Genomic DNA, 24,402 nt, shown 5'->3' with positions numbered 1-24,402 from the left:
ACTGTGATCCAAAAATATTTAAGAAATTGACATGTAGTCTATACTTTTGGTCATAACGTGGACTATTCCTCACATAAAAAAAAAAAAAAAAAGACCATTGCATGACACAGGTTCAGAATATTAAAGATAGCCTATAGTTCACCCAAAAATGAAAATTCTGTCATCATTTACTCGCTCTCAAGTTGTTCCAAACCTGTATGAATTTCTTCTGCTGAACACAAAAGATAATATTTTGAATATTATGGATATGCATGGGTAGCCAAACAGTTGATGGTTCCCATTGACTGCCATAGTATTTTTTCCCATGGAAGTCAATGGAGCCCATTAACTGTTGTTTGGTTACTCATATTCTTCAAAATATTATCTAGATGCAACTTTGGTAATACTGGTAATACATTGCACAGTCTGTTACACTACATTAAGCTATAGGCTTATATAATTTACACATTTAGTGTGTAAATGATTTTTAGCATGATCTGAGCTAAATAATCTACATTTATGATGCTATTGTTGCTTTTTTGCTTAATTGAAATATGTTTTTGAAGCTTATTTATTGTAAACTTCAATAATATAATTAAAATCAGCACACAAAAAAAACATCCCAGCTAACAAAAATATGTTCTAAGAACTTTCCCATTAAGTTATGAAAATTGTATTTCCGAATGTAATTCTTTTCTTTCTTTTTTTTCTTGGTTATGTACGAATGTTAAGGCAACATTCCATTTGATCATTTTGCAAACATTATGTGAATATTACTTTTGAATGTTCTCTGAACATTCTGAAACAAGTAACATTTCAAAAATGTTAGATGAACATCCAACTAAAATGTTTCAGAAAAAAAGTTTTATTTTGTATCAATCATTAATTGTAAACGTACATTAACGGACAACTCTGCAGCGCGGCTCTAAATTTCCAGTTTATTTTTCTTAATTCTCCTTATTGATTGTCACAGAATGAGACACAAGTTTCAAAATGAGACACAAGTTTCATGAAAACAACTGCGGTCTATTCTTCAAAAAGAGGTTTTGGCAAAGAGCTGATTCCATGGACAAACGCCTCTCCAAAACAGAGACGGACTTCTGAGCTTTTGATTAGTGGGCTAAAATCTGACACCCACAGAGCTGGGCCTTATGTTGGTGCACTTAAGCCCGTCCTACACCCAGGATGGCTGGAGAACAAGGCTTTCTGTCCCATGAAAGTGCTCAATGTTGGTGTTTTTTTTCTATCTCTCTCTATCTTTCTGTTCCTTTGTTGTGGAGATCATTCAAGAGGTGCAGGCCACATGTTCTGCAGTCATTTGTGGCATGTTTTTATAATAGCGGCATACTTATAATTTTTGTCATCTTTGTTTTGCGAGTTGGAAGATTGGCAGTTTCTTCTTCATTTTTTTTTCTTTCACTTGTTTATGCTTTTTTTCCGTTCTGTTTCCTAAAGGAGTATAGGGCGGTAGGCTGCTGCTAGGCTGCAGAGAGCAAACGCTGTGATTGACATGAGCAGAGAGCTGAAAAAATCAGTCGAGGCTGAGTCTTTCTGTAGGTAGGCGGATGAGTGGGGCGAACCAATCCTCAGCAGAGCTTGTTTTTAATTGCCGTCTGGTAAACATCAAACGTGAAAAAAACAGACGATTCCATCTAAAGATACAGGGTGTTTTGGAAACTACGTTACGCTGTGTGATTTCATCCTTTGCTTTATGCTGAACAACATATTGAGAGTTGTTATATTCCTGAGATTCTCACTGTCTCAGGTCATTAAATACTCAAGCGTCAACTCTAGTTTGCTTTGTTGTCAGAACTGTAAACAGTGCAGATGCTGAGGAGGAGTTGATACTTGAGGGAACGCTTGAATGTTTTAATGCTTTGCTTTGTGCTAAATGTTGTTTTTCTTTTAATTAAAGTTCAGTCAAAGATAAAAATTCTGTCGTTATTATAGCTACTCGTCCTCATGCCATTCCAAAGGCAGTGTACATTGTTATATGTTCCGTGGAGCACAAAGGGAGACTATTTGAAGAATGTTCAAAGCTCTTTTGCATACAACGCAGTTCAAACTGACTGTGGTCCACACAAATACATCAAATAAAATACCCATGTATTCCATTATTTTGGTCATACATGGTCTATTCCTCGCACAAAACGATAGTATGGCTTCAATACGACTTGTAATATGATGCAAAAATCATATGGCTCTACTTTTAAGGTGCATTTTTTGTCATTTTTGAAGCATATAGCTTACCAACACTCATGAAGACTTCTTTAATTATCATATTTTGCATATCTTGTTCCAAGAAGAAAGTAGCAAAATAATTAATTATTAATGGCAGACTACTTTTTTGGTAAAATATGCTATTTAAAAGTTTAGGATTGGTATGTTTAAATGTTTTTGAAAGAAGCCTCTAATGTTCACCAATGCTGCATTTATTTGATCAAAAATACAGTGAAAATTGTCAAATATTATTACACTTTAAAATAACTATTCTATGTTTGTAATGGCAAAGCATGCACATTTTCAGCATCATTACTCCAGTGTCACACGATCCTTCAGAAATCATTCTAATATGCTGATCTGGTGCTCAAACAATATTTCATATCAATGTTGAGAACATTTGCTTAATATTTTTTGATGGAAACAGTGATATTTTTTCAGGATTCTCTGATGAATAGAAAGTTCAAAGTAACAGTATCGAAATACAAATCTTTCGTACCGTTATAAATATCCTTTACTGTCACTTTTGATCAATTTAATGCATCCTTGCTGAATAAAAGTATTTATTTTTTTAGAAAAAAATCTAGTGTACACATTATACCTTTCTTTTAATCTCTTTTACATCTTTATTTCTGGTTTGAAGATTGCGGCCCATGTAACCAAGCAATTTTCATATATAATGTTTCTCAAAAACACAGATTTTTGGCTCACATCACATAATAATCCAAACGACTCTGGTTGGAGTGATGTCAGGACTGCATGACCCTCGATTAATCCATTTATTTTTCATTTCTCTATTTAAGGTTGCACATTGATTGGTTGGATCATTCCTCATTAGCCATGCTGTGCAGAAAATGGATGGATGGGTGGGCGGCAATCAGACTCTGCTAGTGGTAGAAGCCCCACCCACACAGCCAGGTCCACCAGGGGCCCAGAGATGTGATTACAGTTCATTAACGTGGTGTGTGTACAGGGGGTGGGAAGGACACTGGTCATTATTGTGTTCGGATGTAGGTGGTGCCCTGAAACACACAGGAAGACGTGGGCAGCACACACACCCGTGCTGCAGCCCTTAAGTCCTTTGTGAGGAATATTGGATGCAGAGTTTGACTCTAGGGAGTTGGCAGTGCATAATTACTTGGACGCAAACAGACAGAAATTTGTGTTTGGTGCAGTGGCACTTTGCATTTGACAGGGCTATTTGGAGGGCTAGCTCATATTCTAAATTCAGCCAACAGTATTTAAGTGCCTACAAATTAACCACAGGTGTAATTCACAAGTCATTGAGTTCCTACATGATGGGATTTGTTTGTATTATATCTAATTTTCAACCCCTTATTCTGACCCTCTGTCTGAAATTATCTGTTGTCAGATCCAATAGAGTAGGTTGCTTCATCTTTCAACAAAAGTTTCTTTGCGAAATCTCCATTACACTGTGCTTCGTTAACAAAACAAAACGCTTCGAACAAACATATCATCCTTTGACGCGATCCAGACGCCATTACAATAAACCATCCACTTGTTTCATACACTGGGATCCTTGTAAAGTCACAGAGACGCAAACGAGCTGTTTGCTCGTGATGATCATTCTTTCACTCTTTTATTTGTCCTGTAGACAGACTCAAGCATGTGGACTATGTCAGGAACTGAATGCGCATAGGCATACTGTATCCAGTGTAGACAGCGTCAGAGATTATAATGGGTTCTATTGACTTTTGGCGCAATGTGAACATCCAGTGCAAGCAAATGTCAGCCGTTAAGTGACTGAATGCCAGTGGGCGGGGCCTATTGTTCGATGATGTAAAACTATTAGTTGATGTCTTGTTATAGAGGCAGGCATATGCAAATGTTTTTGCCTGTGTGACCCACAAAATCAGCCAAGAAAAAAGCTGTTTTTCGAGCCTGATTAAATAAATACTTTGTTTATAATGAGGACGTTTTAATAAATGAAACTTAGGATGTTTTAATGGTACAAAGACCTCTTATATGCCAAAAGATCAAGGAAAATTTTATTTCTCATGTCATCACCCCTTTAATAAAGACAGATCCTTAAAATATTACAGAAAAGGGGAGCCAGAATCTTACAAAACCAACAAAACTGTCTGGGAATATTTTATATTTCCCCTGTAACAGCATATTGGCGAAAGAGATTTGGTGTTTGCGGTCTTGAGAGTGTCAATTGTTTCTATTTTGAGCAATGTAGCCAATCACAAACATCTGTTGATTTCTTGAACACAATGGCCAATCAGACGTGGTTAAGTTAGAATCCACTGTTTATGCTGGGAGGTTGTTGCTATGTTTCCTCTTTTCTTTGTTTCCTCTTTAACCTTGGACTTGGTTCACCCTCTGCCTGGGTTACGCTCATTCTTTGAAGGCATCTTGAGTAAAACAGCTTTATATTTAACGAAGCACATAAGACCTGAACAGGAAGCGGCGCCACGTGTTTTACAGAATATGGAAGTTTGATGAGCATAACCCCTATTGTGAAGTATTTAATGAGAATACTGCGAATTAAAGTTTTCAGAAAAAAAAACGTATGTTTTTTCTTTATGATAATGATAATTTTCATAAAAAATAATGTTACCGTGCAAAAATGTATAATAAAATTGTTCTTTGGTGAATTTTGTCCTCTAAGCTGACAGCGTAAGTAGGTTTATCTACTCCATGCAGTGAACATATCCATCGTAAAAGCAAAGCTACCTTGATGTGTGACAAGAGTTCCCTTGGGCAAAGCACTCTGGGAGCCATCTGTGTTCAAACTGCAGGGATTACACTGCTCAATCCCCGTAGCAAATAAGGGAATTAGGATGAAATTGAATCATATACCAAATTATAGTCACTGACACGATATTACAGCCCCCCATGAGCTCTGTGTGAATGCAGCTCAAACTGATTGACTTAATCTCATTCCTCAACCTGATTTTGTGATCATGGTATCTCCCTTGCCTGGTATTCAGTCTCGTTTCTGTTGGATTTCCCTGTGAGCATTTCACATTCACATTCTTGAGTGTTTATAGTCATTTCATTGTGACTGTCAGGATGTCACATGCTTCTTTTATTAATTAACTTGCTAGATATGACAGTTCTTCTCATGCTTGTGATGCTTTCATGTGATTCCCTGTCTTGGTCAAGAGCGCTGTTGAACAAGTTATTGATCTTCCATTCAGAGCCAGTCATTATACTTTCAGTTCTTTTTTTTCTCGAATATTTCTCATTGCAAAAGCTATCATGTTCACAATTTATTCTCAAAGTCATATTGAATGAAATAAGTTGCTACTTGTTCTTGTCTTATGTTGTCTGTCATGTGTTGTCAGGTTTTCCTGTTACCAGTAAGTTATTTTCAAATGGCACTTTGCCTCAGCCCAGCCACTTCTGAAACACTTGGTATTTGCAAACATGCTGTTAAATGTAATTTATCATTGTATTAAAAATAGACAGTGTATTATTGGACGACCATGTACCGGTGCATGATGACATACTGTTTCCACTTTGAGAGCTATACCGGAGATAACTAAAAGTTGCAGATGGAAATGAAAGTGTAATCTTTTAAGCTCTTAGAAAGTTGACATGCTTGATAATTTGTGTCAGCCACTGTAAATTTTTGGGATTGATAACCACATTTATTATTAAGAGGTGTGAGTCTCAAAAAGAAAAAAAAAACATGATTACACATTTGATTTTGTTTACGTCCACTTAAGCCATACATGACTGTGTTTACCAAGATACTCACAAAGATGGGTATTTTGACACAATTTTATGAGTATTTGTCTCTTGATGGTAAACCGCCATTTATGTCTTAAAGGGATAGTTCACCCTAATATGAAAATGAAGTTATGAATTACTCACCCATGGTGTTTTTCTAATGCTGTATGCCCTTCTTTGTTTTATGGACCAAAAGAATAATATAATAAAAATGTCCCGTTCGAATGCGCTCGTCCATACAGTAATGACAGTGAATAGTGACCAGCATCAAGCTTTTTAGGAAAGACCCAAAAGTATCACTGAATGGTCCCATGCGACACGTGTTGTATATTCCCAGTGTGCATATACGATATGAAATTGAATGTATTATAACGAAAATCCTGACCTTGGCTCCAGTGCATGGCTCGTGTGACTCTGTTAGCAGCGCAGTTCACTCTGTCTCGCCCAGAAAAAGCATACAAATTGTGAGAAATCAATTGAACAAAAACACGATCATGCACTTTCTTCACTGAGTTAAACTCTTGTTTGTCTGATGACAGTCAGAATGACATTTGACAGATGTGTACGTGATAACTTCTTGATAGTTACGACGAACACAACGTAATATATCCACCACAGCGAAGAAGGTACTTGGATTGTATTTTATGTCATGTTTTTGTTAATCTTGATTTCTCACAAATTGTGTTTTTTTCTGGGCGAGACAGTGTGAACTGTGGAGCTAACCGTCACATGAATGCACACGTTGCGTAGTAGTACTGTAATGTATTAGAACAACACCAGGTGAGTAATGATTTTTTTTTCATTTTAGGGTGAGAGTTCACCCTTTAAATGAGCGTGAACCAAGGGTATGTTTACACGACGATATGCTTAAAAATGAGCACGTTTTTTTTTCCACGTACAGATGACACCATTGTCAAAACTACCACCATTCACACTGATCTGCGAAAACGACAAAAAACGGTGTATTCTGCTGCCAGGCCATTAGATGGCGATGAAACATATAGACTGAACACATAATACAAATGTGCATGAAGTCATCGTCTTCAGAGATTCGCGTTTTTGTTGTTTACACAACAATAAAAACATGCACTTTGAAACCCGTTTTCAAAAGTTTTTCCTTTTCAGGCACCCAAAACGCCGTTATCGTGTAAACGAACGGCCAAAACACATAAAAAGTTCTATGTTGTTAGTTGAAAGCGGTGTCATGTAAACAGCCACTAAATCGAATGTGTAGCCTATCATTATATTAGGTCTTAAAGTGACAACAGCCTAAAATAGCCTACCTTCTGCTGCCTGTGTCATCAATGTTAAACAAAAACAAAAGGCAAAGAGAAAATAGTTGGATGTTTTATTGCAGAAATTTTTAAATGTCATTTAACACTAGTTTATTTAACACATTAAACACCAATTATCATACACGTTTGTGTGGCCCATTGCTTTCATTGACAGGCCCCTAGTGAAATTGCAAAACTCTTAAAAACCGACTCAATTCTTAAAATGATTTAGCAAATACTTTACTTGTTGAGGCACTTCAAGGGATGATACCAGACATCTGTTCACAGTCCCTCTTCTTCTTTGCTCTTCATATAGGTCAATGATTCTCCAGTGTATACAACTGTGTATACGAGTGTGTGGCACTCTGGGGTCACAGCACTCCACTCCACGTCCCACGCCAAGCTTGTTTTTTTTAGAATTCTCCTTTCAGTTCCCTTCTCACATAGAGATACGCCTATTCATGAACAAACACACAATAAACATTTACTCTCTTACACAGGAAGTTTGTAGTCTATTTACACTGTCATTTTGTCACGAGGGGACATGCTTTAAAAATCCATAAACGTTCCAGGATATTTGAGGGAACTTTAACACAAATCTCAGATCCTCTGTTTAATTTAGTTTTCAAATTTGCCTTTCAATTAGCACGCGATCATTGTTAGCGCTTTCCTTTCAATGGGCCTCATTCACTGATATCTTCCTAAGAATTTTCTTAACTTTGTACTTAATAAACTTCCTAAGAAATGTCTACGTCGGATTCATGACATGTTCTTAAACAACAGAATTCTTCACACCTGTGTTCTTAGGATTGATGAATCCCACGTACATTGCAATGTAAGTGTTTCTTTGCATACTATGATTTCTTTTTCAACAAATGATCAGAAATACATTACAGTAAAATACTGTAAACGACTGTAGAATTGAATAAAATGCTGTAACCAATTATTTGGAGCAAACTGTCATCACACAAATGTGCGTAAGAGTGCTCTTGACTGTGGGTAGATTTTGTTTTTAGCTGAGAACAAATCCAAGATAAGAAAACATTAGTTTCGTAAGAACGGTTGGTGAATGAGGCCCATTGTCTTTCTTTCTTTCATATTTTGTTGTACAAGAGAAAGCTCTAAAATAAACTTTTAAACTATTTTTGGATAAACTACATTACCGTTAAAATTTTGGGTATGGGTTTTTAATGTTTTTAAAAAAGGAGTCTCTTATGCTCATCGAGGCTGCATTTATTTGATAAAAAATTCAGTAAAATGGTAATATTATGAAATATTATTAAAATTTAAAAAAACTGTTTTCCATTTCAATATATTATAAATTGTGATTTATTCCTGTGATGGCAATGCTGAATTTTCAGTATTGTTACTCTAGTCTTTGGTGAACGTTCAGAAACCATGCTAATATGCTGATTTGGTATCTTGGATTTTGGTATTTATTAATTTATTATTATTATAATTTATTATTTATTGTTGAAAACAGTTGTGCTTCTTGAACAGCATTTATTTGAAATAAAAATAATTTGCATGTAAAAATCTTTATTGTAACTTTTGATCAATTCAATGCACTTGCTGAATAAAACTATAAAAAATATATATTTTCTTCGTGGATTCTTACTGACCCCAAACTTTAAAAAAAAATTTTTTTTTTTTTGAATGTGATTTTATTCTATGCTAATATTGATATATATTTTATAATAATGTCTATGTACTGTTTTCTACAGTATGTAAAACAGATAAACCAACCCCTAAACACCACGTACAAACAAAACAAACTGTAATTGGCAACCTTTCATGTCAGTCAAACAGGCCTTTCTTGTCTAAGTGGTTTTTGATTATAGCATATTAAGTTAAAAAGTGAATCAGACTGCTGACAGTCAAAAGTCTGGCTATCTGAATCTTTAATTTGTAATCAAATAAAGTCCATGGCAGCAGAGGGCTCAGCCAAAGCATCAGAAGTCTATCACAGAAAAAAAATTCACCAAAGTGAGCGATGACCTCTGACTCCACACTGGAGCCATGGGAAAGTTTGCTGGGAAATCTTACAGACACACAGCCAGACGGTTCCAAGTCCCAGTCCCTATCTTTGGATGCCAGATACCCCCCACCCACACCAAAACACACCCAAGCGCTAGAAATCAGCCTACGCTTGCACACACATGCTCTCTCACAGATATATTCACACAAAAACACAGATGTGCGCAGCTCACCCACCCACACACTCCCAAACTCTCGAACGCACTGAACATAAATACCTGCCCACACTTGCGCGCGTTTACGAAGATACCCAAAGACACAAAGTTTGTTCGAATGAATTTCCACGTTCAGCTACTTCCCTGCATGCATGCATCTAATCCTTGCATCGCCCTCTCAAAATGCACAAATTCACACACTCTCTGCCTCCCTCACACATACTACTACAAAAAAAAAAAAGTGAAATTCTGGTTGTCTTTGTTCGTGTTCACCTCCGTGGACGTTCTCTCTTCCTCTTCTTCTCGTATGCACCCTAACGAGTGCAGAATTCCATGTTTATATGTGTGTGTGAGAGTGGGCGTCGTGGTGTGGAGAGGGAGGTCTTAGATGCTGAATAACAGTAGTGTGTCTCTGGCAGCTGTGTGTGAGAGCGACCGAGTGGAGAGCCGTGTGGGCGTCCTCAGCGCGGCGACCATGCAGAGACTGTCGGGCTCAGACCAGGCCTTGTGGCTTGTAGCCACCACACTAATTGGGTAGAGTTGAAGTATAGGCTCTCCACAGCCTGAAATACACCGGCAGTAAAAGTCTGAAGTACCCACAATGCTCGTTTTGCAGTGTCTCGTGTTACAGGGGATTCAAAGTTTGATAGAATTTTGCATTTTGATGTGAATTTGGCCTTACAGGTATAACAAAATTTGATTTCAACAATTCAAACACCTCAGTGGAATGATTCAATGCATATTTCAGTCTCACAAAAAGATTTCTCCTATGATTGAATCAGAACATAGCTCAGTCGCAGTCATAAATAGATAAAAAGATTTGAATGAGAATGAAGCAATAAGCACAGAGAGGCCGTGAGGGATGTTCTTATAGGCATGATGTGAAGCAGAGCAGTGTGAAGCAAAACAACAGAAATATGAAAAATACACCAATGTTCAATAAATAGTTACATTTATTGATGATCAAAATTGAAATAAATAATTCTTAAACAAGCCAACAAAGTTCATTGGCCTCCTTAATGAAAAAACAAAAGCTAGGCCAGCCTAAGTTGGTTTGCTGGTCTGCTGGCTGGTTTTGCACCTTTAATCAAAGTTTCTTTCTGAATTAATTCTGCAGTGATTAAAGGTTGGGTAGGTAAGAATTGTCTAAATAACTTTTTTTCAAATTGGCTTAAACTGTCTTTATATACCAATACATAATTAAAATGTAAGTACTTTGAAAAAGAGAGTATAAAAATTGAGTGACTATAGTGTATTTAATCTTCAAAAAACACAGCTCATTAATTCCATTCGGGACGAAACAAGTGATTGGCTTGCGCGACTGTCACTCTCAGTCACCATGACTACCGCCGCTATTATTGGCTCTGCCCACGTGCGCGCAGTCGCGCAGCCGTTTTTAGGTGGGACTGAATGGAATTAATGAGCTGTGTTTATTGAAGATTAAATACACTAGAGTCACTCAGTTTTTATACTCTCTATTGCAGAGTACTTAAATTTTAATTATGTATTGGTATAAAGACAGTTTAAACAAATTTGAATAAAAGTTTTTTTAGACAATTCTGACCTACCCTACCTTTAAAGGGTCAGTTTATCCATAAATAAAAAATCTTTGATTAATTACTCAAATTAGTCGCTCCAAACCCATAAGACTTTCGTTTATCTTCCGAATACAAATGAAGATCTTTTTTGATGAAATCTGAGAACTTCCCATCACTCCATTAACAGACACGCAACTACCACTTTTACGCTTCAAAAAGTTCATTCAAAAAAGTTAATAAAGAATTCATATAAACATTCATCAACTCAAGCTCAAGCATCTTCGCTTCAATCTCCTTACGCAGCACGTTTGAGCTTCAATGAGATTTGTTCTTGTGTGTCAAGCAGGTTTGGTTGAGCTTCTGTTTATCTTCGCTGATGAATGTTTAATAGCCTAAATTCAGTCTGTTCATCATATAAAGTGATTGAGTTTCTTCAGAAAATTTGGACTAAACCGTTCAATTCACGGATTAGTTTTACGATCTCTTTATTAACTTTTTAAAGCGTTAAAGTGTTAGTTGTGTAGCTGCTATCTATCCCTAAGTATTTCAACAAAAAGGAAAGGGAGAGAGAGAGAAGATCCACTGTTGTAGAACAGAACCGTGTGACTGTTCCACCATCGAAGCTGAATTGCAGTAAATGTTATTGGATACAATGCTAGAGTGGATGAATCAGAACAAAAGCCAATGCCTATTATGCCTTCCATGCAAATCTGTGTAAAAGGGGAAGGATCATGTGGCTTAGGCTTTCACGCTTCAACAAGAACAAAAGTCACGCAAAAGTTGTCCAGATGACGTATACCAAGTCTTATGAAGCCATATGGTATGATAGCTTTGTGTGAGGAACAAACTGAAAACCATTATTTACAAACAATTCTGACATCTGACCTCGATCTTGCTGCCATGCTCATGATTCGGGAACAAATCGATTCTTCTCAATGAATCGGTTGATCCGGTTCACAATGAATGAATGATTCGTCCACGAGCTGTTTACAGCTTTAGTAGGCCTAGCTCTAAATATTTGAATTCAATTTCGGTATGTTCCTCTCACGAAGCCAACTTATGACTTCAGAAGACATGGAATTTTGTGCCCAAGCCATGGACAACATTTATGATAGGCTATTTGGCTATAGCTTATTTTATTTTTTTGTTACTTTAATTGGTGTATGAGAGCTTCAATCCCCAAACATGAATCAGCGAACAGTCGTCAAAATCTAGCCTTTCTTTTGGAACGACAAGAGGGTGAGTAAATGATTATTTAATTTTCAATTTTGAACAATTTCATATTTATTTGCAATATTTCACATCTACCACTAGGCTACTATTCATTAGCAAGTGTGTACATGCGCTCAGCAAGTTATGTCTTTTAATTTGTCTGAAATCCTGGTACAGCCTTTTTTTTTTTTTTTTTTGGGTGCAAATTCCATTCAGTACATCACGTCACGTTATACGAACCACAAGAGGGAGTCGCTGAACATGTATTTAATTCTCCAAATATTCGATTACGCTTGATTCTTGAACTAAAATTAACAATAGGCTACATCATTATTGGGCATCCCAGTTGTCTTAATCAATAGAAAAATATAAACATAAACTAATGCATGCAGTCTAGTACACCTTATGAAATGCACACATAGATAAAAGAAAAGAAGACTAGTATTTCTGCATGCAGCAACCACTCATTCTTTTAAGGAAAAGGCCTGTGTGGTTTAATTGGCTGAATCTCCTCCAGAACCTTTGCTCTTGTGTATATTGGCTTCACAGGACAAAAGGATCTTTTATCTGATCACCGACTGGAGAACTAATGGAGCAGCTGTCAGATCTGTGTGCCCAGACCGTAATGACATCGGCTTCACCAGAACAGAACAGGTAGCCCACTCGCTCTCAACGCCCACGGCCTGTGGCTCATTTCCCCTGGGCTTTGAACTGCCCTCAATCTGACCTCTCTCTTTATTTCCCTATATTCTCCCCCCCCCCTTTCTCTCTCTCTCTCTCTCTCTCTCTCTCTCTCTCTCTCTCTCTCTCTCTCTCTCTCTCTCTATCATCATGTCTGAATTGGATCTTCCCATTGCTTTTCTAAAACGAATTCCACTATAATTTCTTGTTGAATGTGCATTGCAAAATGCTGATTTTATATATTAAGTTACTTAATAACGATATACAGCTTTTAGTTAAGTTTCACAGTTCATAGAGCATGATGCTTGCAACACCAAGGTCATGGGTTTGAATCCCACAGATTGCAGATACTGATAAAATGTTTAGCTTTAAAGCACTGAAAATCACTTTGCATAAAAGAATCTGTCAAATGCATAAATATCATTGGTTTTCAGTGGTTATGTTAATTTAAAAAAAAATGTTATGTACAGGTATCAGCCTTGAAACTCATACAAAACTGAAATGGTATTGTTTTATCAATGTTTATATTATATTTAGATGTTTTATTGAGATTTATGGATCAGAATGTTTCACTGATTAGATTATGTTCTGTTGCGACACAGAGTAAAAGACAATCTAGGATGTATGATGCACAAATCAGACGATAGGATCCCTACAGTATCTATTGCCGTTTTTGAGATTATACAGCTTCTCCTTGGAAGCTAAACAAGTGTAATCAGATCAAATCAAATGTTTCTATTGCTTCTATATGAGGTGAAGCAATTATAAGACCCTTTGTGCAGAGAGTAAATTATATTAATTGAGACTGCAGCTGAGGGGAAACACTTGATGGTGTTCCCACTCACCTGCTTCTGAATGTAATTTACCATGTTTGAGTCCTTTCTGACATACCCTGTTTCGACAAGTGTCATTCACTTTAATTTCAATGTAATGCTGACACCCAGAACCACAATTTAAGCACTGCGTGTGCACAAATTCGTTTTCATTAGCCGAAATAAAATCACACAAAACCAGAGAAATCACGTTGATCATGATCAGGTCATCCATTTATAATGACAGAGGATGAGCCTATTGTTACAACAGAAATTACATATTTGTACACTACTGTTAAAAAATGTGGGGTTAGTGAGATTTTAAAACTTTTTTTAGAATCAATACTTTTATTCAGCAAGGATGCACTAAATTGATCTAACAAAAGTGTCAGTAAAGACATCCATTTCAAATAATGATCCTTCTATTCATCAAAGAATCCTGAAAAAATTTAAACAGCACATCTGATTTCAATAAGAAATGTTTTTAACACCAAATCAGCGTATTCAAATGATTTCTGGAGGATCATGTGACACTGAAGACTGGAGTAATGATGCTGAAAATTCAGCTTTGCCATCACAGGAATACATTAAATATATTAAAATAGAAAAAAAAAAGTTATTTTAAATTGCAATAACATTTCACAATATTACTGTATTTACTGTATTTTTTATTAAATAAATGCAGCCTTGGAGAGCAGGAAAGACTTCTTTCAAAATTATTAAAAACTTTTGAATGGTATGAATGCAAGTATTTTCTTCAACATACACAATTATTTATATTTTATTACATCATTTCATTGTCTATTCAGAAAATGTGTTGTTGACAGAAAACATTTATTCATTTGGTTGAAACTATTATCCAAAGTAACTCGCATTGAATTCAAGGTACATTTTAATAGTTCATGCATTTTATCAGTTCATACATTTTATCAGTTCATGCAGTTATGAAATAAATGTTTTTCTCCAAAACACGTTGGCCACAATTATTAGTACCCCTAGAATTTTTTACGAGTAAAATATCTCTAAAGTATATTCCCATTAATATATACCTTTTTTAGCATACCAGGGTGACTAGGAACATGAAATTGTCTAGCTATGGTTTCTTGTTTCACAGGAGTATGAATATGAGGAAACACAAAGGTAAAATTCCCTTAATGAGTAAAACCAAAGAATATAGTTCTGATGTGCATCAAAAGATTGTTGAGTATCACAAAATAGAAAGTGGCTGTAAGAAAATAGCTAAAGGCAATCAGGGCAAAAATGAAGAAGTTCTAATTAACTAAAGGTGTTACGAATCTGCCAGGAAGAAGACGTGTGTCTATATAGTCTTAATGGACGGTGAGGAGGATGGTTTGAGTGGTCAAAGAGTCTTCAAGGATCACAGCTGGAGGATTGCAGAGATTAGTTGAGTCTTGGGGTCAGAAGCCTACCAGAATTTTTTTTTCAAACAACCCCTACATCCCCACATGTTGTTTGGGAGGGTTTCAGGAAAAATCCTCCTCGCTCATCCAAAAACAAACTCCAGCATATTCAGTTGTCAGACACGACTGGAATTTTAAACGGCACAGGGTTCTCTGGTCAGATCAGATGAAACTAAAAAAATAGCTTTTTGGCAGCAAACACTGTTTGGATCTTTAATGTTGTGGGCATATTTTTCAGCTGGAGGTCCTGAACATCTTGTTCAGATACATGGCATCGTGGATTCTATCAAATATCAACAGTTGAAAAATAAAAACTTCTGCTAGAAATGTTATAATGGGCCGTGGTTGGATCTTCCATCAGGACAACGATCCAAAACAAACATCAAAATCAACACAAAAATGTATTACGGAGCACAAAATGAAGTTTCTGCCATGACCGTCCCAGTTCCCTGACCTGAAGAGTGGAGTGAACTGAAGAGAAGAAGCACCAACATGGATCTGGGAATCTGAAGGATCTGGAGAGATTCTGTATGGAGGAATGGTCTCTGATCTCTAGTCAGGTGTTCTCCAAACTCATCAGGCATTATTGGAGAAGATTGCAAAAAGTATTTTAATAAAAGGGTGCCAATAATTGTGGCCAACGTGTTTTGGAGAAAAACATTTATTTCATAATATAAATAAATAAATATATATATATATATATATAAAAATTACATATATCGGATATTACATTGAATATGATTACCCAATTAATAGGTTTCTGTTGGACTTTTTAACGTGAAGCAGAAAAAATTATATAAAATTTTGTATTACATAATTTTTTTGTTGGTTTGATTGTTTGTTTGTTTTGTTTAGTGAAAAGTATGACTTGTCCCACTCATCGTATGAATCAGTTGCATTCCTTTTGACGTGATTTCAAGCTTTTCTACACTCATCGTCAACTGCACAGTTGTCATTTTTAGGATCAATGTGGTAGCCATCTGCCAATCAGCTGTCAAAACAGAAATGTCTAATCATTTTCTTGGCATCTTTAATTCGAATTTTGGCACACTATTGTTACATTTATCAGTACCCGAAATCATCTCAGTTCGTCTCTATCTGTCAGAGAAAAGAAGAAGGGAAAAAAATAATCAAGCACGCATGGCACCTTCGCCGGGCTGCTAGCTGTTGCTGGCCTACTTCCTAAAAATAGCATCTAATACCAAGGCAGATTCGAAGACTTTTACTGTACTGCAGCTCTCCCTCTCTTTCTTTTTCTCTCTCACCCTTTCTGACACCCCCCACCCAACCCAACCTCCACTCTCTCTCTGTCTTCCCTTCTCTCTCATATCTCTGTCTCCTCACACCCTCCTTTAGTAGTGGGCACACTGAAAGTGTTGTTTAGCTATTTATATCATTAACAGCGACATGTAAGTATGTTAAACACATTCTGTGGAGTATACACATATTTATGTGTGAATTGAAATTTGATTTTGCATTCTGGGGATACATAAAAATCATGTACAATAATTAAATTCATTTTCAAATTCATGAATAATTAAATAATAAAATGTGAAAAATGCTGTTTAAAGCCCGTTTCAAGGTATTACGCTATTTTAACACATTATTTACAGTTTGACTCACATATGCTGCTTTCACAATAAGTAAAGCTTTCGCTTACAGTATTTTATGCTCATTAATGCTTATTAAAATCTCAAATTTATTATGCGAGACGTCAAACCGCAGGACTGTAAGCAGTAGGTAAAACTGATTTGTCCACTGTCCGTTCACTGACCGTCTGATACATATTACACATTAAACTGGAATGCACTTTTTTTTGTTCTAGTAAGCACTTATCTGATTGCAACAGTCTTGAGTGCAACAGTCTCTGGTTCCGTAAGCAAAATTCCCATTCATTTTCTCCATAGGTGGATTGATTTTTAACGATAACTTATAAACCGTTAAAGACATATATTTTGAGGTTGTTAACCAGTGGTATTTGCTATTGTTGAAGCCTGCATTATTTCAACATATTATGTTTTTTTTACATTTTCAACTTTCTTAAGTGTTTCTTAATGTTGCTGTTTGAGTATAAAAAAAGGTCTGCGAAGTTACAAAGCACAAAGTCCACTCCAAATGGAGTTATTCTCTATATCAGTAAGCTCTGTTTCTAAACTCATTGAAACGCCTCGATTGTAGTCTTAAGTTTCTTCCAAAAATCACAATTGACCAATCACAATACACTGGTCCAGCCGACCAATCAGAGCACACTGTTTTTGGAAAGAGGTGTTTAGAGACCACTTGCCAGTTGTATATTATCCACTGATATCTTAAGAATTAGTTTTCGACCAATTCAAATTAGACCAATCATCCTTTTTATGTAACTGAATTAAAAAAGTTAGTTTATGCAACCAGCCACGGAACTAAACAGAGTGTTACTGACAGACGGGGAAGAGGTGCTGCAACAATGTGAAAAGATAATGTGAGAAGATATGTGAAAGATTATGTCTTTTTGAACATTTAGGCATAGAAACCTATTCTAGTAAACCCTAAAAAAAATCAAGACTTTGTAAAAAGGCATAATATGTCATGTTGAAAGTTGAAAGTGGAAAGTGGGGGGGGGGGGGGGGGGGGGGGGACACACCAATTAGAGGATTGTGGCAAGCAAATTGCAGCAAAAGAACTCTTTGGAGCTTTGCCCACTTCCATGTAGCACTGCAGACAACGTGATACCTTTTGATGAGTTATGAGTTACTCGTGATAACTTTTGATAAAATCCCTATTAAAAAATATTTCCAGAATCAATGAGTTTTTTTTTTTATCAGTCTGTCTGGAAACAATGTCACGCTTATAAGGTACCGGGAGGTTGCATCAAGCACTTGAGAAGAACAACTAATTAAACTATTTTTCTTTAAGGAAGTAAAGTGAAGTAAAGTAGCGAAGATTTGACTACGTGAGACTTCCCTTTTCCTAACCTAATGCTTTAAAATGGCTGAATTCAGAATAGCATAATCAAACTATTTTCGGATATGCCAGAAATAAGAGTAGTGTGCTATTCTGAGTCAGATTTACTTCCTGTTGGGTCCTGATTAGCAGCCTTTTCAAGAGATGTGAGTCATTCCAAAGCACTCTGTGCTGACAAAATTTACTTAAGACATCATTTTGATATTTTTTGATATTTCAAAGTTCATGATGAAGATAAGTTTACTTAAACATATCAATTCAAACAGCAGTTCAATTATATGTATAAAATCAGTGCTGTCCAGTCAAATGACGAACATATAAAAGAACAAACGAACAACCTTGTGCTTTGAGGACAGAGGAATTGCATGTCATGTTAGCTGCCCACATACAACCAAATACAAAATACTCCAAATTCACAAATTGTTTTGTCAGCCAGCTTGCTCCCTCGGTTTATCTAAAGCTCACACTTTTTTACATGCAGTAGGAGAATCTCAGCCATAGTCTTTTGGCCATGGGTCTGATGCAGCCTAATCGTGTGTGTGTGTGTGTGTGTGTGTGTGTGTGTGTGTGTGTGTGTGTGTGTGTGTGTGTGGTGTGTGTGGTGTGTGTGGTGTGTGTGTGTGTGTGTGTGTGTGTGTGTGTGTGTGTGTGTGTGTGTGTGTGTGTGTGTGTGTGTGTGTGTGTGTGTGTGTGTGTGTGTGAGAGAGAGAGAGAGAGAGGGGAAAGGATTAGAGCCAGCTGAATCACTGTGTGTGGGAGTGTAAATATCCTGAAAGAGGAGTGAGTAGTGTCTGCATACAGGACCACAGCCCCTCCCAGCATCTCTCTTTTCACTCCTCTTCCTGCTGCACCAGACCCTAAAAACATATCTCTCAAATCTCCGCTTCGGACGCTGAGGAGCAATAAGAGAGATGTGCTGAGGGGAGAGGTTTGTTTTGGTTGAGTCACTAACAATGAAAGTCTCTCAGTCACTAACCCCTTAGAAGGGTATAGTTTCCCAGTGGGCATTCACTACACAAGGACCACACTCAAAGAAAGCACGCACATCTGTACATGTTCAAAAGTAAGAATGGCTGTATTGATATTGCTTAAACATTCTGCTTCAGGTTTGTTCTCAACCCTCTTATGTATTAAAAAGCAAGCAATTTAGCACAAACTGTTTTAAAAAGCCTTAGTTGTTGTATCAGTTTTGTTTTGAAAACTTTTTTTGTAAAAATTCAAGATGTGCAACATCATCGTATTTGCATATTGCACTGCAACTATCTTTCATCTCTCTATTTGCATATTGAATTGTAATTGGTCTACCTTTCCTGCATCCATTTCGATCAAGGGTGTCTAAACTCGGTTATGGAGGGCTATTGTCCTGCAAAGTTTATACTAGTTGCCTCAACGCAAGTATAAAGTTTCTATATGCCTAGTAAGACCTTGATTAGCTGGTTCAGGCGTGTTTAATTTTGGAGCTAAACTTTGCAGGACAGTGGCTCTGCATGAGCAGGATTGGACACTTGACTAGGTACTTATTTTGAACAAATAATTACTTCACGACCGCTAAGAAAAGTATGGTCTATATAGAATGTGTGTGTCTAGAACGTATACAATCGCCATGTTATCATTATCATGTGACATTATCAGTTTGTTACGTTCATTCACTGCCATTCATAAATCCTCTCCAGTGGCCTCATGGGATAGTAAAGTGTCCATTTTATTCACACTTCTGAATCTCGCCGGAAGAAGTAGGTCATCCTGGTACTTTTTGTCTACTCTTTAATGAGTGCTTTGAATTCGGACATAGGTTACTTATTTTGTTACATACTGTTTTTCACCTAGGGAAGTATGAAGTATAGCCCCTCTAGTTTGGCAGTATTCTCTGAACAAATCAGTTTGAGATACCGCCTGCACTGATTCAGTCCAATTTATTTGTAAAGATCATACAGATAAAACTCAAAAGAATGATTCGTTCATGTGTTTGCATTTACTATGATTATGATAAATACCCCATGTGTCATATAAATGCCGTAAAGCTTTCTCTTTTGGTTAAAGGTCATACACATGGAGCAAAATCCAATCAATATAAATAAATAAGAATGTGAACACATTATATTATCACGTATTATTATTCAGTGTGCAAGTTTTTAGTTGAATAGTGTGTTTTTGATAGTTATCTGTATCTTTAGCTAATTTTTAGACAAAAAAAAAAACTTAAAACCTAAATCCTAAACTTGAAATCCAAATCTGTTGTGTGTGTTTTTTATTTCATTGCATTCAGAGAACCCAGCATTGAAAAAACTTCCACTAGCTAATTAACTTTTGAACATGTATTTTTATGCTTTATGCTAAGTAATTGTGTTGTTTATGAGATTGCCTGCAGATCTTGTTGTTGGCCATCAGTGCAGAACTCTATAAATGGAACAGGTAGAGCTAATAAGATGTGAATCGAGGCCCACTGGAATGCACAAGGACTCAGTATGTGACAGGCTGTAGGCAGCAGGTGAATTTGCACTGGAGGAGGAGGGGGCAAGAATAGCACCGGTGTGGGCGTACAGGCGGCCACCGAACCGTTATGCTGTATGCTGGCGTATTTTCAGTAAGGTCAACAAACATGATAAATGTCCATGTATATGTATATATATATATATATGTGTGTGTGTGTGTGAGGCGGTGCATGCGGCTGATATGAGGTTTGGTATTCCATGCAGCAGCCCTCCCACGCGCCGCTACCGCCCACGCCAGGATCTGCGTCACGCAGGCGCGTGGGAGTGAGAGAGCAATGTAGCAAGCGCGGAATATCCCAATTCTGGCAGTAGGGGAGAGAGCGGAAACCAACTAGTTTGAGAGTCCCTCCGTAGTTCAAACAACAGAGTGTGTGAGAGTTAATTCAATAACAGAGAGCCGAAGGACGCGTCGCTGATCCGCCGAACGCGCGGCACGTAACTGGACGTCAGGTGAAGCGTCGCTTAAGTCAACGGACCGTCATCATTCAGAACTTTAATAATCATACAACCAGACGGAGCTTTTGGAAGAGTTTTGGTGGAAAAAAAGACAAAGAAAGAAAACTAAAAGGTACGTTTATGCCAGTGCTATTATTCAATGTCGCTTGTTCATGTAGTTGAGCGCTGAATTCATGCATTGTGTGCAACTTTCCTGCGTGTTTTTGTGATCCATGTGCGCGCCGTGCAGACCGGACAGCTCTCGGTACCGTGTGTGAACGCGCCCCCGTGGGCGTCTGGTCGTCGGCAGCTGTGTGTGTACAGCATCCTTAGCGATTCTTCACTTCCAAGGGTAGTTTTCCCAATGCTTTCCAGTGTGGAATAGCTTTTAAATTTGTGAATTTCATAGGCTGATGTTTTTTTTTCCTCAGAGAAATTTCAAGAGTTAGATATCCTACTATTGGATATATAATGTTATATTAAATAATTTGTTTTTATAGATATTGATAGTTTATATTTATAAAAATATGAATAAAATATCATGTAGGATAATAGTAGGCTACTTAATATAGTTGCATGCAGATTTTGAAAAGCCAAGCACACCAACAGCATAAATGTTTGTTTATACTGCTATAGCACTGTCACATAATTGATTGGTTGGGCATTGTCAAGGTGTTATGCCAATGATACATATAATATTTTGTGTTAGTATGCCAAACCGTTGCCAAGATGAAGCCTAATCTTTATTTGGCACTCACCACATTTGTTAATGCACTCAAATTATTTTGCCAGCATGTTATGAAGATGATCTGACATTAATTTGAAAAATGGTGTTGGCAGAATAAATAAATAAAATATTTTCCATGAAATTAACGGCTGACAAACAGTTTGGTTGACCATGGCAAATCAACCATTTTCCAATTAAATTTAAAATTACAGATTCAAATTTCAATTCAAAATTCAGTATATGACAATATTTTAACTCCAAATATACAAATTCTGACTTGAATAAATATTATTATTAATAGTTATAAGATCGCTCCATCTCGAAACTGCTTGTTTACTTCATTTCTATAGCTCAAATTTACCAATAGGCTTACATAGTCTGCGATGGTAGAATAATAATATCAATACAATAAGCGCCTATAATAAAATACCTTTGATGCTTGGTCCCTAATAATAATATAATAATGTTTCTGCCAGAAATGATTTATTATTTTTCCCATAAACATTAGTAATTGTTGATGCCTCGTGTTTAGTTTATTATTTGAGTAATAATTGAAATGAGGTAATGGGAATTTTTGTTTTGAATTGTTTTCTGTCCTGTGAATGTATGACTAATTGTTTACCACTTCATTGTACACACTGGGCCCTCCAAAAACCAACTTAGTTGTTACTGAACTTTTGTCATGCCTATATTCCTTCTGTACTTTCCTCACCAATAATTTCCACCGTTATCTTCAAATAACCCTTTGATGAATCGTATTTGGGTAAAAGGCACTGCCACCTAAATGAGTGTTTTTGCATCCATCTTTTGAAGAGCTTTGAAAAGTATAAGAGCTTCAAGGTTTAAGCTAAGATGAGTTGAGTTGCAGTTAAAAGGTGATGAAGACATCTGTATCTGTGAGGTATATTGTAAAGGTATAATGTGACATGTTATTTTACATCTTCAGATATTATAATTAACTACATACCCATTTTTATTAATGAAATAGCTGACTCGAAAAATGGAAACACTCATCCTCATTTCACTCTAAGCATATTTTGTCTTTCATGGAACATAAAATGAGAAGTGTAGCAGAATGTTGCTGCTGCTTTCCATCAAGTGAATGGTGACAAGAGTCTGACCAATATAAACTACTATTCCAAATCATCTGAAGTTGTTTAAAGGCTTTGTGTGAGGAGCAGACCAACATTTTAGTTGCTTTTTGTCATTTTCGGAGCTCGACAGCCCCTTCCCACTATTCAGTTTCATTGTATGGACAAGCGCAGCGGCAGCCAGGTTTGCACTGCAGTGACATTAAGGCTGTAAATGATGATAGAATTAAACATTTTGAGTGAACCATCCCTAATTGATTATGTACACACAAATGTTTCCTTTTCTTGTTCCTCCACTTAAGAAGTGAATCGATTGTGTTCCTCTAGTAATGCCTTATGCTCCTTTCACTAAAACAAGCCCTTATAGCTTTCATATGGATAGCAGCTGTTCCACAAACATTCAGCCTGATGCACAGGATGGATAGGTCACCTTTCCAAAGAAGCTTCTTTTTTGAAAGCTTCAGGCAACTATTTAGGACAGGTCTCGATGTGAATCCATTATTCATTTAGATTGATATGAGGCCGCTGTTGGGCAACATGAGTACGTGCTGTGAGTGCTCTCAGCGTGTTGCGTGAAGCCCTGGCCTTAGATCTCCAGCATTAGGAACCCAGCATGCTGCAGGGAGAGGGAGCTTTGGATAAATTGCTGCCTAAGTGCCATCCATGCTGATACTGAATTGGTTTCAACAAGGCACCCTTCACTTGGGTCTAGGCCTCAGTCATCCATTAGAGTGGCGGATCACTCTGCTGTGCAGTGGGGCGTCCTCATTAGACTCCATACACTCACTCATCAGTACTCACAATCAGCCTCGCTGTGATACTGTTCTTACTCACCTCTAGTACACTAAACAGTCATGATGATTTGGCAGCATCTGTCATCTTTTACCATCACTGAAAGAATGATAATTGAGGCCCGACATTGGCATTGTTATTGATCTTTAAAAGCGGTTACTAGGTTTATTTATTTTTTTACATTTTTATTGTATTCAATTTTTAACTTAAAGTATACATGTATAGCATATGCCATAAAAGACAAGTTTTGGTCATGTATATTTGCTGTCATGGGTATGCAGGTTTTATTGTGTCTTCAAAAGCAGTGTGTGTGTCTAAAGATTTTATGACTCTATACTTCCCAAATTACTTTTGGGAAAATGCAGATGTGTATGTCAGTGCAAGTTCATTTTGAAATGAACAATAACAGGACAGATTAATTTCTAAAACACATTCCATTGATGAACAGTAGTTGGTGATTTTCTGCAAAGACTCATTGACGTTTCTTGAGATATCTCTAGGGCCCAGAATTGAATATATTCACAAAATATGATTCACAAATGCATAACCTAAATTCTTATTCACAAAATATGATTCACTACTGTAAAACTGAAAGTCCTCAGATTGCCACCCTGGAGGAACTCTCTGGAGAACCTCTAGGCATCATTTTTTTTTAATATTCCTCATTCCTATTGTGTACTCAAGGAAATTCATTATAAAATGTAAGTGTCTCAATGCCATTCCCTTGTTATGGGGTTACTCGAGAAACCGTTGACAGTCTCTAAACTTCTTGTAGGAACTTATGGGACTTATGGAAGTTCCACAGTTTCCTTGAGGTTCTCCACAGGGTTCTGTGAGTGTGGTGGTGATTATATCCATATCAACTGTAATTAGGGAATGTGTTGTTTATCC

At 36.8% G+C, this 24,402-nt stretch overlaps 1 protein-coding gene across 3 annotated transcripts in view; it reads left to right on the top strand.

Moving 5' to 3' along the window:
• The first annotated feature begins 11,811 nt into the window (after positions 1 to 11,811).
• nab1b (NGFI-A binding protein 1b (EGR1 binding protein 1)) overlaps positions 11,812 to 24,402 on the top strand; it is a 30,667-nt gene continuing 18,076 nt past the window's right edge. Inside the window, exons 1-2 of one of the 3 annotated variants that reach the window (XM_079618400.1) lie at positions 11,812 to 12,144; positions 12,667 to 12,771. The gene's annotated coding sequence lies outside the window, so the exon portion shown is untranslated. Of the gene's footprint in view, positions 12,145 to 12,666; positions 12,772 to 20,424; positions 20,559 to 20,626; positions 21,035 to 24,402 lie in introns of those variants that run through there. The other 2 variants (XM_079618399.1, XM_079618398.1) reach the window with 2 other exon arrangements.

This window comes from Phoxinus phoxinus (assembly GCF_949152265.1).
Source record: "Phoxinus phoxinus genome assembly, chromosome: 7".
In the NCBI taxonomy this organism is placed as follows: Eukaryota; Metazoa; Chordata; class Actinopteri; order Cypriniformes; family Leuciscidae; genus Phoxinus; species Phoxinus phoxinus.
The sequence above is the reverse complement of the archived record's forward strand: the minus strand, read 5'-3'. Positions and strand labels throughout refer to the sequence as shown.